General features: G+C 38.0%; 1 protein-coding gene across 2 annotated transcripts in view; it reads right to left on the reverse strand.

Annotated features, from left to right (window-relative positions):
• The window catches only part of cacng8b (calcium channel, voltage-dependent, gamma subunit 8b), a 36,240-nt gene extending 27,909 nt beyond the window's left edge, over nt 1–8,331 (reverse strand). For both annotated transcript variants that reach the window (XR_008357880.1, XM_053493668.1), the window contains exon 1: nt 8,141–8,331. The gene's annotated coding sequence lies outside the window, so the exon portion shown is untranslated. The remainder of the gene's footprint in view (nt 1–8,140) is intronic.
• Between the last annotated feature and the right edge of the window lie 8,879 nt (nt 8,332–17,210).

Consider the following 17,210-nt stretch of genomic DNA (forward strand, 5'->3'; position numbering starts at 1 on the left):
ATGTATAAAGCATTGCACCAGCCCTGTTAATGAAACAGAAAAAAATGAAACACAAATATTAAGCTGTTTGGTAAATTACTGTAGATGCAAAGATACCGCATACTGCAAACCCTCAACCTAGACTTAAAGTGTGTTGGAAAGAGTATAATTTTTCAGCATAGTCAGCAAAAAACATTAAATAATGTCAACTGATGCAGATTGCTTACTCAGCAGATGCAGAGAATACAGTATAGCTGAACTGAGCTTTACATGGTGTGACTGGACACTAATTGTAAAAGTTGTGCATGGCTAAACAGTACTGTAGGTACCCCTTTAAAAAAAAAAACTTAGTTCTTCTCTCAGCAATGGCTCCATACCTAAATCTTTTAAACTGACTGTAATTTATGAAACCTGACCTTGACCGCTGTCCACTGTCCATGTATAGCTCGATATCAAATCTCTCCTTTACCTTCAAGATTCTAGAAAAGGTTGTATCACAGCAGTTATTCTCATACCTACATATAAATCAGGATTTAAGTCTCATCATAGGTCAGAGAGAATGCTGGTTAAAGTGGTAAATAACATACTACTGCCCTCTGATCAGTGTTTTCTCCATCTCATTTAGTTGTTTGACCTCAATGCAGCTTTTAATACCACTGATCATATGATTCTCCTTGAAACAATACTGTAGATCTCACATCAATGGTGACTTCTACGAGTAATAAAGTAAAATCTGGTGTTTTAGGGAGCTGGTTTAGGCCAAGTACCTTTATCTCTATACAGTATATCTTTCCCCTAGATAATGTCATACTTGTGTACGTTTTGCATGTTTTGCTAATGACACAAAAAGTAAAGTTATGCTGCCGTACAGTAACTTATGTCTTAGCTCCTGCTGGAGTCCCTGCTTTCACTTGGGCCAAAGTTCAAATTTCATTGATCTTATCAATTGCATGACAGTGAGTACACATCTCTCGCTCTCTCTTTCTGACAACCTAAACATGGCAGTCCTGATCCTGACTCTCATGTATCCTGATGCCACAAGTTCTCATCACACAAAGACCACCTGATGCTTCCTTGTGCCCCACTTCTGGTTAAAGTTCGCACCGAATGGAGATCTCTAATTGCTGCTGAGGATGGCCCAAGCAACCCGGTAAACACGGGGGAAACATGCACGCAAACCCGAGGCACAACTAAAACACATTTCCTGCTATTTAACTAAACTTTTAATTTCAGAACACACAATTATAGAAGGGATATCTTTAGTCATACTGGTACTGTATTTCCCAAATAAGACTGGGTTCCCTTTTGAGTCTGGTTCATCTCAATTGTTTTTCTTTATGTTTGCCTCAGGGAAGTTTTTTTTTGCCATCATCTCCTCTGCCTTGCTTATTAGAGATAAAAAAAAAATTATTCATATTCGGAATCTTTATTGCTGTAAAACTGCTTTCTGTCAATTGTTAAAAGTGCCAGACAAATAAAAATGTCATTAAATTTTGTTAAAAATGCTGCCACTTTATTTCATATAAATATAAATATTTATTGTTTCTATGAAGAAAAATGATGGTTTAAAATATTTGGTTAATAAAATTATGACACTGTAAAATGTGGTGTTAAATTATTGTGGTGTCTGCTTATTACTGGTACCCTAATAAAACTCCTCATAAATCAACAGAGTCAGATAATGACATTTAATAGCTGTTAAAGCTAAAAGGCAATTTTCACAGTTTGGTTTAGGCCACATAATACAGAATAAACACGAAGAGTGTGCATATCAGTATTCAGACCTCAAATGCATAATACTGCTTTCAGTGTTGTTTACAGAGCTGCATAAGAACTGTATGCAAAATCATCCCTGAAACGGACTGCATGAAATATACCTGGGGTGAAAACACACACAAAACAAATGACCAATATTCAGCATAGAACCTGCTTATTTATTTGTTATTGTAATTGTTATTTTTATGTCACAAGAATAAATTTTTTTATTTTAAGTTGGCTCTTGCATTTATGTTACATCATATTACATTTAAAAGCTACAGAAAGAGCTTGCTTCTTTAGTTCATGTGGTTTTTTTTCATGGTTAATGGCAGTTTTCTAGACACCTATAATTTGGCACCGTGCAAAAGTGAACCACACACAGACAATTTGCATTACACAAATAGGCAGCCAGGAAAATTGAATTAGGCTATGTTCAAAATACAAGCCACGTTTTTTTTCTTGGTAAGATCAAATTTTCAATTCCTTGTAAGTGACTTTTTATCCTACATGTGGACGTGTCTGTCCTCTAAAATAGCAAGCATGCGCGCATTGCATTAATATGTCTTTGCTTGTGCCATCTGGAGTAAAACACACCATATTTGTGTGGACACTCAGTCCTTTCAAATAATGGGTGCGATTTTAGCAAAAAAATATTCTTGGGATTTTGTTGTGGAGAATGACAAGGATTTATTCGACTGTGTTTGTTGGTGTCCAGAAGAAGGAAAAAAGCCAGACACCTTGCTTTAGCTGTTTGAGCAGCTCTTACTAGCACTGACATGAAAATCTCAGTCTACACATGCGCAGAGGCAAAAAAAGTGCATGAATTCCGATCTGACCATTTTCATTGATTTGGGACCACATACTGTACGAAAGTGACTTGGATTGTTCTTAAAAATGTCATCTGAATATGAACCATTGTGTCTAAGCAGACAAAAAAATCTGAGCTGTTGTAAATCACTCAGGTAATCACCTTATACCCTGGGTAATTAGCTCACATTTATTCCCACACAGAGTTGTCAGGCTCAAATTACTGCCAAATTTCATTATCGGCCAAACACAATATTGGTGCTGATTTAATTAATTAATTATTTTTGTTATATATTTATGATACAGAACATTGTGTGTGCCACCAAAGCTACTTTTAAAGTTTATTCAACATGGAAAGGATGTGTAAATTATATTAGAAATTATAATTATAATGAATATATTATAATGAAAATCTTGCTTCCCTAAAAATGAAGTGCTAACTTCAGCTGATTTGGGAAGATGATTTACATGTGCCCCACAAAAAAGCCATTTTTCAGCATTTTACTGTCTCGCTTCAAACTAATAATGATTTAAAATGCTAATTATTCATATTTCTTCATGAGTATTGATATTAAGATTGGTGCAAGCTTCTAAAAGCATATGACCTGTAAGAAATGTTGCTTAAATAGTTTTTTGGTAAAAGATATTGCAACAACACAAAAAAATCGTCCGTAAATCGTGTCCATAACCATGTCAACACCAATTCATGTTGCAATATCTTAACAAGTTTGCAATTTAAGAATATTACACTTTTTCAGGTTTATGTCTTTTTATGTGAAATGTAAATTGGCCAAGTTTCATCTGAATGACAATTAAGATGATTGAAAGATTTGAATGCAAAAACGTTACGGACACTACATAAAAGAGCATTAAATTGTATTTAGCAAATGTGTATCTTTTAATCTTATAAAAAAAAAAATGAGTATGCACACATTTAACATAATAAACATGTTAACATAATTAACAAAAAACTAAGTATACCTGTAGATCGGGAGATGAGAAGCATTAAGTTTTATGAAAAATCGTGTTATATCATCCTATCTGAAAATTCACAGTTTCACCTATAGTAGGTGAGACTTTTGAGCACCAATACCGAGATTTGGCTGTATCCACTAGCTCAGATACTGTATGTTCTCCATCATTGTGCGTGAAATGAGTATGCCCAAAAACCCATCCTTAAACGTCCAGTATTGCTTAACACAGAGCTGTAGGCATCACACCAGAGCAGTTCGAGTGGACGACTCAAGTGTAGTTTAAGCCTGTTTTAGTTTGACAGCTTGGTTAAGATGGTTCAATAGCCTAGTGCTATAGCATCAGCAATTCTCAAACACAATCCCAGAAAGCTGAGCAGCTAGCTATTCCCATCTAGAAGACAAGCTTTCGTTTAAAGAGATTCATCCAATACTAGGTCAATGTGACAGACATTGACCTTTGATGTTTATAATACAGTACATTCAGACAATAATATAATTCAGGTCATGGAACAAAAAAAAACTCGTATGACAATAATCTAAATTACGCATTAAGCGTGTTGTACAGAAGGAACAATATGGTTGCGTACGTGACAAATAAAATCTTTAATTGAACAAACCACTGGCATGGGCAGCAAATTCTATAAATATTAATAACAGCAGCTTAAACTTTCTTTTACATGAACAACTGTGCTATGAGAGTGCCATATTCAGTAGCCATGAGTACCATGTAGAAGTGTGGCCTTTCATAGTCACATAATTCAATATAGGGATCTCTAATTCATATCTATAACAATGCATAATAAACATAGGACGTGTATTATAAAATACTGCTTATATTGCAAATTGCACAATAAAGCCCACATTCCATTCTCTGAAAAATCTGCTTTCTTTTTATCTTGACTCCTGATGTGAAGCTACAGGTATGTTTTTTTACAAGCTAAGACTAGATCTAGTACCATATCGTAGGACCACCAGGCAGCAGAAATACAGTTTCATCTGTGGCAGCATCACATAGACGAAGATGCATGCACTGTCTCAGTCTGCTGCAGCCTGATGCTAGCTTTCCCTGGTTAATTCAATCCAGGTTAAATTAAGGAAGAAAAATGCATTTCCATTTCCAATTTCTGAACCGTCAAATCTTTAGTAGTATCTTTTCTAGCATGGCTTTATTCATTATTATGTTTCAGCTAAAAAACATTTTGGCAGTGCTTATTTTTTTCTGTATGGGCAACATTTAGTAATGAGACACTACTGATACGCCGCATCGTATCAAGTTAGACAGGTCTGTCACATACAGTCATGCATGTTCATTGATGGTGTGTGAAACAGGGGTAGATACAGTATCTAGTGAATAGTGTGTACTGTATGTTTACAGAGCCTAAATGGGTTTGGTGAAAACAAACAGAGCAATGCTGGCTGTTTGTGTGCATGAAATAATAATAATAGTAATAATAATAATAATAATAATAATAATAATAAATATTTATGAAACAAATAAATAAACTAAAGAGCCAATTAGCTTTCTAGTAGTTAAGTTTAGTTAATGGTTAAGCTTAGATTAAGGTATAGGCATAGCTATAATATGTCTATAGCACATCACATCATGAGATTACTACATAACTGCATTAATGGCACATCCTCACAAGGAGAGTAAGACAAACATGTGTGTGTGTGTCTGTGTGTGCATGTGTGTCTCAATTCATTTAAGGCACAGAAATCTCATTCAGGGAAAGGCTTGATCCCTGTAGACACTGTAGTCTGTGGAAGAGTTAATTATCAGAGCTGCTTGGCTAACTGGTGTATGTGAGTGTGTGCATGCGTCTATGTGGAGATGAGGCATCTATGTATCTCTCTTAAACAGACCTTTGCTAAACTGATTTGCTAAAAGCTGAGTTTTCATGAATAAAGGTGCTCCATTCCCTGCTTTGGTGCTTAATAAATTAGTGTCCACATTAAAAGCATTGATTTCAGTTTCACAGATTGAAAACTAAATAAAAAAGGCAGACAGAACGAGAGATGATCAAAACGAAGAGAGATGGAGAGACATGGACAGAACACAAGAAAGATTCAACTGAAACATGTATGTGTTATTGTCATAGGAAAGACTAGATCAGGAATTTTAAATATTATGTATAATAAATCTATGTAAATGCTAAGCTGATTCCACACATCATGGACCCTAATATTCCACTAATAATTGGAATAATAGTCCCGTTAGTCGGAAGAGTCTAACCCGATCCGGCCCGATCAGAATGAATATTTAATGGCAAAGGGAGGAGTCGTGTAAACCTTTGATAATCCGTTTAATAGGTAAATATTAGCTGTGTAAACACTTGATCTGATCGATTCTCACTTGTTGAGATAAATATGCTCTTTCTGTGCACGTTTGCCCCACATGGGAGTAACATTACGTGATGTGATGGGTGGCTGGGAAGGAAATTTAACTTCCATTGCTGATTGATGAGAGCAGCTTATTGCTTCAGACTTTTATCCACTGGGTCTTTTGCAGAAGATTGGCTTGGAATTCACTTTTACTAAAGCATCTAACCAGACATAGGTGAGACTGAATTCATGTAATCATAAAGCAGAAGGCAGGATTTATAAACAAACAAAAAAAAAAAGATGGGAAGTTTCACTTTATAGTTGAAAAAAAATTTTTTCTTCTTCTTCAACATATTTCCAGCAGATTAAATCTTCAAAGTGGGCAGAACCACTTTACACATATTAAAGAAATTTAAATTTAAATCAGCATCCATGTAAACAGTTAATACAGGATAAAACTTGATCAAAAATAGCAATGGCATGCACACAATTTGTTTTATATGAGTACTTAACAACCATCACTTGTCACTGCAAGCATTTTAGGGGGGCATTTTAATTCAAAATACACAGAAGTCACAGAAATAGCCCTGGAATTATGTCACTAAAATGCATGATAATTTACCTATGAAGGAAGGTTTGGTCATGTCCAGGACATCAGGTTTATAGGCTGCTAACAAACATGATAAGTTCTGAGTGTTTCCTTTTCGTTCCATCCCTTCTATAGGCACCAGTGATCAGAGAACAGCTTTGTGCACTGCAGTGGAGCTGCTATGCTCTGACAAGAGGAATATCTGGGGGAGGCTCAGGGCACAGACTGTGTTATCTCAACCAGGGATGACAAGAAGACTAAATATCGAAATGCCACTGGAACTTGGCACCAACAGAGTTCTTTGCACATATGGGAAGGTATTACTTTCACTTGAGCTACAACATGAATCACATTTAATTGCTCAAAACCTCCTGCTCATTACTCATGAGAATTCATTAGTTTTAAATTTGCCCCTGAAGAAAAGAGCTGATCTTAGTCCGAGCTCTCATCCCCAGGATTATTATAATGCTTGGACTGATTAAGGGATTTTTTCCCCTGCTTTTCATTCACTTTGTACATTATGTACACTGTGTGGGGAAAAAAATGCTGCAAGAGGGCCTGCTGATTGGACTCTTCAGATCAATATAACAGAGCAGCTTGCCTAAAGCATAATGAGGTTGCACATCCTACAATAAGAGAACCGGGCAAAATGTGATGGGAAATAACAAATGTGAAAGGAAATAAGAGAAGTAATGTCTGAGAACCGTCCCCGGGTCATGTGTTGTTCCAGATGTCAAACATCTTTTATCTAATACAAATAGATAAAAAAATATATATTAATATGCAAGTGCAATGAAGTCAATGGAATGGATCGTCATTTGCAATCTAAGGTACTGATGTCAGATGTACTGTACTTGCCCTACACAGGGCACAACCTTACTGTATAATCTGCTATAAGGTTGTAGATTATAGGCTAATAAATGTCACAAACATTTAAACCCTGCAAGATACATGACTGCAGTAAGTTCATGAAATTATAGTATGCTTCTGGGTCCTACTAAATAATTTAACACTTTTGGGTTGCTTAATGTGGACCAAGAAGGCCTTGACACAGGCTGACATGGTCTTACTTCGGTCACGTGACGCACCTAAGGCGCACGGTCCAAGCTGACGTCATGATGAAGTGATGAAGGGATGCATGGATGCAGAGCGCTGGTCGGCCGCTGTGTGTTTGCGGGAAGAGGCTGTGGACTGAAGGGGCTGTTTCTTTTTCTTTTTTTCTTTTGCGCTGTTCAAGCTGCAGTGCGTTCTGTGCTGTCAGAGAGCGCACGCGGTATTGTGGGTTCGAGCGCAGCACGGAGCAAAAAAAAAAAACACACACACACACACACACACTCGTTCCATGACCACACTGGTTTATTAACTAAATATAGCATAAGAAAAGCACAAAAACCAACCGGCGGCAGAGGTGCATTAGTGATGTGGGTTTTGCATGCATGATTAAAAAAACAAACAAATAAATCACGCTTAGATTCACGTGCAGAGGTTTTTACGCACGCGTTTGCCCATTCATTTATTCCGTCAGCACATTTGTGCATGGTGCACACTCTGAGTGACAGTCTGCAAGCTTGCAGTTTGTATGTGATAGATAAACTGCTCGATGCGTTTCAACCGGACACGCATGCATGCATGCATGCAAAAAAAAAAAAAAAGTAGGCTATGTCAAACATCCCAGAACGGTTTGCATTAGAGGCGAAAAGAGCGATCTTACCCTCTTTCCAAGGACGTTGCTCTGTGAAACAGGAAAGACCGAGAGACTGTCGGCTCGATTGAATTAAAGAACAGAAGAATGAACAGATGATCCGACACAAGATGATGAAGTAAGTTTACTCGCGTTGGAATTAGCGCTCTGGAGGAGACACTGAGCGCGCGCGCGCGGCCTCGCGTCACTGGAACACGGATTTATTTTTTTTTCCCCTCCACGCGCACGCAGCCAACGTGTTTGTGTATGAGTGTGTGTGTGTGTGTGTGTGTCCTCAGCGCGACTGCGTACACCCCGCCCGCAGAGAGAAAGAGAGAGAGCGCGAGCGAGAGAGGGAGAGGGAGACGTAAGCAACTTGTCGCATCACAACCGTTAAACGAGGAGAGACACTATAGCGCATGCGCACCTGCAACTGCCTCTCGTTCCTTCACTTTTCCTGCATCTGATGCTCAGTGACACACTCACGTGCGCATTTACAACTCAGTGATCTGTTAGAATGGACGGTGTGTGTGTGTGTGTGTGTGTGTGACTTGAATGTCAGAATAATCATCACCTCATTGTTCCTATTTGAAGTCACCACTAAAGGGACTTAATCAAGAAGCTTTGTTCTTCCTTATGACGGTGTGTCAGGAAGTCAGATTCCACATAGATAGATAGATAGATAGATAGATAGATAGATAGATAGATAGAGAGACAGATAGATAAATAGGATAAATAAAGAGAAAGAAAGAAATAGAGTGAGAGAGTGATGGGGGTGTTTAATGCGACAGATGTCTGAATAATGCCTGGCAGGAGTGTAGCAGTAGTTTCCCTTTATTGCTACGTTTGTCTATTTGAAGTGTTCTTTTTGTAGAATGTTTTAAGATTTGAATTAAGGAGGTTGTAAATGGAGAAGGAGGAGGAGGAAGAGGAAGATAAGACGACCCAGCAATAATGCGATCCTGCCATCATTTCCAAAGAGAGAGAGAGAGAGAGAAGAGAACGCTTAAGATTTCCTCCTGCTGCTCATTAAACAAATTGTCCAATGGCTAAAGCCACTGCAGTGCTATTGGAGCAATGAACTATGACCTTCTCTCTCTCTCTTTACTCTCTCTCTCTCTCTTTACTCTCTCTCTCTCTCTTTACTCGCTCTCTCCCAAACACACTCTCTCTCTCTCTCTCTCTCTCTCTCTCTCTCTCGCTCATGCACACACACACAAACACACACACACACACACACACACATACAGGGATAAGCGAGTTTAGAACAGTGATTGTCTAATGCAGGGTGACAGCTCTTTCATGCAGTAATGGTGGTAGTGAATAGAAAGCTCCACTCAACCTTTCACACACACACGCACACGCACATGCACACACACACACACACACACACACACACACACACACACACACAGTGATCAATTGACCTGCCTGATGGCCTTGGGCTATAGTGAACTGCAGCTCAGAACTAGAGCAGAGAAACAACATTTTAATGTTTAAATGTGACAGCCCCAGTGTATAAGAAGCGCACATAGTCACAGTCACCCCTCCCAACACTACTCTCTCTCTCTCTCTCTCTCTCTTTCTCTTTCTCTCTCTTAGGTCATAGCGCAGTTCTGTGCATTGTAATAAAGGACTGCAGTGGTTCAACCCATCCTCAGCACTGCACTATACATTTGCTGCATCAAGCACTGCATCAGATCAGATGTGCACACACACACACACACACACACACACACACACACACACACACACACACACACACACACACACACAGAGAAAGAGAGAGAGAGAGAGAGAGAGAGAGAGAGAGAGAGAGAGAAATAAATGTGCTTTGCTTAATTAGAAACGACATGATCTTTTTTCATGCGTGTGGAAAAGGTCTCTTTCTCTTCTTTTCACATTTCCCTTCATGCCTGTCTTTCCACACGCCTTCTGCTCCTCTCATGATGTCACTGTGCCAGCATCAGGTGCAAATATATTCACATTTGTGAAAGAAAATATGACGCTTACATGCACACACCATATGCTGTTCAGTCCTTAGCCAGCTTCAGGGAAAATAAACATTCCATCCAGCCACTATTTTGACTCACACTGTTACTATCAATTTGATCCTCTGATATACTGTAACATTAATTATAAACACTGTTAGGAGCTAGCAAATACAGTTCTCTCAAGCACTTGCTGATTCTGTGTGTGTCTGTGTGTGTGTGTGTGTGTACAAGTCAAGTGATGTGTTACAGGACAATGGACAGCACCAAAGTAAAATAATGCAGTATGGAATCCAGTCGCTAGGGGGCGGTATGTACATACATCAGTAAGACAAATTTTTTTTTGTGTAAAATTAAAATAAATGACGTACCATGTTTTTTTATTATTATTATACAACAAAACAATTTATGCAACACTGTAAACCCTGGTAAGTTGATTGCACGTAAACCATTTGTCACAAGTGACAAGAAAAAAAAAATCATTCGAGTAGAACCAACCTGCAAAGGGGACAGAACTTAATATTTTAAGGTAATTACACTGAAAATATATTATTTGCAGTAAAATAATTGAAATAGCAAAATAGATGTTTAAAAAGATTTTATTGAAACGCACAAGGCAACAAATATTGTAGATACTGATGTTCTTTGTGAACTACCAGATGTACATTTTTTTGCAATAGCTTGAATTAAATGGAAAGCTTTTCCACTGGGTTGTACAGTCCCTCCTTGTTCCACACACCTAGTCATACCCTTGATCATGGGTTAGAGAAGAATTTGGGATTCAGCCTTGTGTTAAAAGCCAGTTAGATTTGTAGCTCGCATCATCAGTAATCAAAATAACGCAGATGGGTCAGAAGCAATTCTAAACGATTTAGAAGCAATTATTCAGAAGGTAAAGTGTTCTTTAAGGTGGAATAACATTATCAGATTTGCTTCCATTACTGGAGTTTTGGCAGGCAGCTGCTCTCCCCTCTTTCACTGCTGAAAGTGCTTCAATGACCATACCAACCGACTTCCACCCATGCTGATGACTGACAGTTATGTAATTGAAAAACTTTGATGTCGAATGATGCATATACAGTAGCTAAACATCCAACTGCTGTTCTGCTCTAACTAACTGCTGTATAATTAGGGGATAATATTGCTGCAGACAATTACTGTACACAGTAATATGCAAAGTTCTTAGGCATCATATTATATCCTGTACCAATTTTGTTATATATTTTTATCATGTCGCATAATTATGTACAAAATCATTCAGTATTTCCAGGTGTAACTTAATAAATAAATAACATTACAGGAAAATATATGCATGGCTGTCAAGAAAGAAATATAGTACAAGACAGACCAGTTTTCAGATGGAAACTAAAAACCTAATGTACGCTTCTGGGATTTGCATAAAAATATAAAGGAGCGAGTGTGACAAAGTTACCAGAAGAACTCATATCCTCCAGCAAGCTCAGTAAAACCTAACAGCTGTTTTCTTATAAAACTGCACAAATCTGTATTTGTATGTGCCCAAGACTTTTGCACAGTACTACTGTATAAGTAAAATAGTTGTTATGTTTTAATGAGCTTGCTGGAGAATATGAGTTCTTCTGGTACTGAAACTTTGTCACATGAAAACATAACATTTAAACTTTTATTAATTGTTATTGCAATTTGCATTACAGCCAAAATGCTTTTAGGATAAGGTGGCATTTTTTGCAGACTACTGTAGATATATGATTTGAGACCGGGGTCTCAGGGCTGCAGGGAAAAGATACAATCATATGCCGGGTTTTTACATAACAGACATGAAACCAGGAATGTGTAGTATTGCTAAATGCATTTTACTGCATCATCATGAGGCCATGACACTTTTTCTTTTTTTTTTGTCTGAATATGGACACAGGTACAGGAACTAAATACATGTAAATAAAACATATATTTGGAAAACTGAATAGGTACAGAGGGTGAAATTAGACTACATCCTAACTGGTCACAAAAAAGGTATTAAATTGAAAAAGCACATCATATTACTATATACTGCTTAGCAGGGAAGGAAAAAAAGATGTTTCTTCAAAAGGGTCAAATTATTGTCCTGTATCCAACAAAGGAAGCAACTAAGGAGATTTTAACTTTAAGAATTATCCAAAAAATTATCCTAAAAAATGTAGTCTGAAGAAAATCACGAATGGCTTAAAAGCTTGGTGAAGCTGCATGAAATCCCAGCTATGGGAGTGTAAAGCATTTCCATGTGTATAGCGTGTGATTATATTAGAAGAAAAAAAGGAGTTGTTATAGCCAACATATATCGCTCTACTTTCTAGACCCTTTTATAGCCTTTTGAACAGTTTATTATTGTAACACTACCAGCAGTGGACAGCTAATGTTATTTTATTCATCTTAATCAGAAAAGTACACAGTCTAAAATATAATGATGGTTTTAATGATACAGCTTAACAATATTTGGCTCTAAAACCAAGTAGAGAAGAATGGGCAGAGAATGAGTGTGACATAAAGAGGACATTTTATACTCCACAAATGAGGTTACAATCACAAGTTAATGACTGTTAGTGCTCAATTGAAAATAAAAGTAATAAAAATTCACTTGTTTTGAAAGGAAACAACCCTGGTGTTCTTTGTTGTACTATCACTTCAGAATCTGCAGATAATTACTGTAGTCGATAAAAATGGTTGCAAATTCTCCTCTACCCCACCAAAATCCATACATGAGAGAAGGACACTTTAGGACCTCTGAACCTGATCGAGTGAAGATGCAACACATTGTTTAAGTGTTTATAAAAAATATTCATATTAGATTTATTGTAAATAAATAGATTTTGTTATAAACATAAACAACGACCATAAAGTTCCCACTAAAAATATTAAAGAACACACCAAGAACATCGTTAAAATGAAAAAAAAAAATGTGCATGTATTAAATGCCTCGATCATGTTGTCACAAGTTTCCTTTCACACAAATCATCACGCACTCACCAGGTTCGATGAGGTCAAACCGAGTTATTACTATGTCCAATCAGATTGAACAAAGCTTTTACCAGCTTACCAGCAGCTTACTATGTCATTGCATCCAGCAAGTTGGTATAAATACTGTGACATGTACAGTAGTTTTTTCACACAAAAGTTGCAATTTATTGTGTTAGATCAACCAACAAATTGTAAGAGATAAATAAAGTAATACTTTGTTAAAGTGTCTTTTGCCTGTATTACAACACTTATCTTCTTGCGTAAAAGTCTACCAACTTAGTACATGTTAAGTTAGCCTGCAGTACATAATAAGCATTTAAATAATTATTTTCATCTTGACTTGAGTCCAGATTCAGCTTTATCGCTCACTAACTTTCAAGATGGTGTGACTTTCGGAAAAACTGTTTGTTTTTTATGTTTTTATTTTATGTTCTTTAAAGGGGTCATACAGCACTACATGCACTATTTTAAGCTGTTTGGACTAAACTGTGTGTTAGGAGAGTGCGTACACAACCACTCTACGATGATAAAGAGCCGCCCAGTGGTTTTCTTTTCGTTTATTACAGTAACATGCCCCTTCTGAAATCAGGCCAATCGCAAAAGCCTTGCCTTGTGACGCCACACCACAAGAGGGCGCTCCTACACAAGTTGATTGACACTGGTGTTTTAGCAAAGACCCGCCCCGAGTGAGAAGACGCTGTCGGCCATTGTTTTTTCGCCGCTGGAGCAAAATGACGCCTAAGCGAGTGTTGTGTACAGTTGTTGGGTGTAATAGCGAACACAGCAGTCGTCATTCACTACCTAGGGTTAGTGACCTAGGGTACCTACCTAGGGTTAGGTATCTGAGCCACTGAGGACGCAGTGGCTGAATTTAGTTTTTAAAGCTAACGTCCCCGCTGATTTACCTAAATGCGTTCATGTTTGCGATAATAATTTTTCACCAGACTGCTTTATAAACGCGGGTCAATATAAAGCAGGTTTTACTAGGAAGCTGCTCCTAAAAATCGGATCTGTACTAACGCTTCGTGTTCCTGCTTTATCTTCACCAGGCTCGGTGAGTGTGATTTATTTTACTATGACTCTTTGCAGATCGCCTTTTCTAATAATCACGATGACTGCGGAGTGTAAGTTAACTTATACTCTCATACAACATGGTTATGGCTTCTTCTCTATGTACATCCGTCCCTATATAATCCCTAATCACTGTTTATAATAAAAATGCATTAAGGTGACTGTCTAGTTGCAAACTGTGTACGTAGTCGGAAAACTATATTATGCTTACCTTTGTTACGTTAGATGGTTTATAACGATGTCTGTCGAAGATTAAGAAGTCATGTAAACACATCAGTAAACACATCGCGTCCGTATCTCTCTCGGTAAGTTTCTCCACTTTTGTTGTTGTTGTTGCTCGCGGCAGCGCAACAGCCCGTTAATTCATGCCCATGCAGTGATGAGAAAGACAAACGGGTCGATGCATGTCCATTCTTTTAATTTCTGCGTTGTCAGGCGATATTACAAACTTCCGCGTAGGTTCCGTACTTAAATCAAACCAAAAACGACTGAAGAAAACAGGCTCGGGCTCTATATTCCATAGTTTTCCAGTTTGGACTGCATTACCCACAAAGCACTGCGTTGTGGCAATGCTTTGTGGGTAATGCAGTCCAAAGCATTGCCCGACCTGGACTACACTTCCGTGGCTATACCCTACGTGTCACGCCCCACAGAACGGGGGGGGGGGGGGTGGCGGGCTCAGCAGAGGTCATGAGCATTTAAATTAGCATGTACTGAAACAGGTTGCTGAGAACAGAGCTAGTTTTTACCAGGTAAAAGTAGTGTTTTTTTTACACAATCCTTTTGAATTTTTCATTAACGTATAATACAAACTTTTCATTAGGACCCTAAAGATCATATTAAAATTTAATGAAAAATATAATGTGTAGGACCTTTAACTTTTTTCATCATGTGCTATCACGACTTCACAACACTATTAAAGTTAGGATACAGTGTCCGTTACGTTTTACCCAACCTGGATACCTCTTCCTGGCTGAGGAAGATCCTACGTAACCCAGACCTGATTGAATGCGACAAGCCTCCACACAAACAAAAGAGGAAGAAACACAGACTGCATGGAAGGGCACATAGCCCACCACTGCTCAGCATCCTACTTGCAAATGTTCAGTCTTTAGAAAACAAGTTGGATGACAGCAGCGCTTCAGTTCATTTTCAGAGGGACATGTATGATTCTCTGTTTCGTGGAGACATGGCTCTCCCACATAGTACCTGATAATGCTGTTTTACCGTCCGGTTTTCTAATCAGACAAAAAAGAGGACTCTGGTAAATCTAAACTGCACATGCATGAAATTCTGGGACCTCATTGGGACACCCAACCCCTTTGCAGAGATGGACAGACTCGTTAGGCTTGGGCGCAGAAACATGGGCTAGACTAGGGATTGTCCGATTCCTCTATGATGCCATCTTGAAGCATTTTGTACACCTTGGCTTTAATGGCACAATGGCAGGACTCTGGGGCTTTGCATGCTCACTGTTTAAAGGTAGGCTTCCACATCATCATGTGGGGTAAGCTCTAGCAGGCGCTTATCTGGGGGTGGGGGGTGTCGGGCAGTGGAACTTGGGCTACTCTGCTGCAACTGGGTGCACTGGGAATGTGGAGCAGTTGATGTCTGTTGATGGGAAAATGGTGAAGCCTAGGAGGCAGTCAACATTTGGCCGCTGCTCCTTCTTCGGGGTTTGAGAGTCCTTGGGGCGGAGCTGAGCCTGGCTTAGAGAACAGCATGTAAGTCAAGCACCTAGTACAGAACTGTCTGCACTGACATTTAGCAGGCCTTTTATCTGGAGCCTAATGGTGAGTGCTGAGTCAGTCATGATAAATTATAGGACCTTGCGCCTTAGAGCTATCCTAGGTGCCAAACACATGCTTTGGTTTCGATTTTTGCGAGGTGCGAGGAGAATGTGGCTGATTATGTGCTCTGGTCACAGACCCGCCATTACAGCCATGTTTTAACATTTTCTGATATTTTCTTTTTGTAAGAAAAGTCACCCATGTTGGCATCGTATCTCATTAGGCAACTACAATATGGTAAATAAGAGAGATGTTGTGTGTTTAATTGTTGATTGTTATAGGTAATGTTAATTTTAAGTTAATATAAATCAATTTGTTTCTATTTAGTTTAGTTTTATTTGTATATAGCATTTTTAAAAAGGGTCAAAGCTTTAACAGCAAGACTATAAGGAATATATGACTATATTATATAAGGGCTACAGTGTCCAATATCACCTGTCCTTCTGCTTGTTTAACAATAATCTTGATTAATGTGTTTTGGATTGTTTGGTTTTATTTAACCTCTGTAAAGTTAAACTGCAATTGCTTCGTACATCAGCCTCATTTCCTGACAATGATTGTATGGTTTTGTAAGTAAGATCTGCCACTTCTGCAGCATTTATTATGTGAGCTACCAACAAATATCCTTTATCTTTTAATTAAAGTAGGCCTGGGAGGTCAGAATACCAGCAGTTTTAAACAGGGCAAAAACATGCATTGCTTCATGTAGTAGTACTTTATTTTAGTGCAAAATTTGATTGTGATTCATTGCAGTGTGGTTAAGATAGAGGTGATGTGGTTATACCTTTTAGTTCTAGTAGGGATTCAATTGCTGGACATCTACTGGAACATCCAGAAAGTACGGCATTACAATAATCTAACCTAGAGGTGAGATGAGCCAGTTTTTTTTCTGCATCATGTGATGACATTCTATTTCTTGTCATTTTACTTCTTAGCAATATTTATGAGGGCAAAAGAAGGCTATGCTGATAATATGAATTACATGAGATTCATATGAAAGACAGACTCTCCATAGTTAATATACTGTATATATTCATAAACCTTACCTCTAACTGCATGTTCTCCAAGAAAAAAAATATTTTTGTCTTGTCAGAAGTTAATAAGCATTTCCATTCAATATCCTTACACATTGCTAAACTTTATTAGGTCAGTACCTGTGATTCCTAAATGATGCAATGTCACCCTCATAACTGTGGAACCCAATATCATATTTACGAATTATATTACCTAGAAGTAGAAAATACACTAATTAGCCATAACAAAACCACCTGGCTA

This window comes from Clarias gariepinus, chromosome 4, assembly GCF_024256425.1.
Source record: "Clarias gariepinus isolate MV-2021 ecotype Netherlands chromosome 4, CGAR_prim_01v2, whole genome shotgun sequence".
Classification (NCBI taxonomy): domain Eukaryota; kingdom Metazoa; phylum Chordata; class Actinopteri; order Siluriformes; family Clariidae; genus Clarias; species Clarias gariepinus.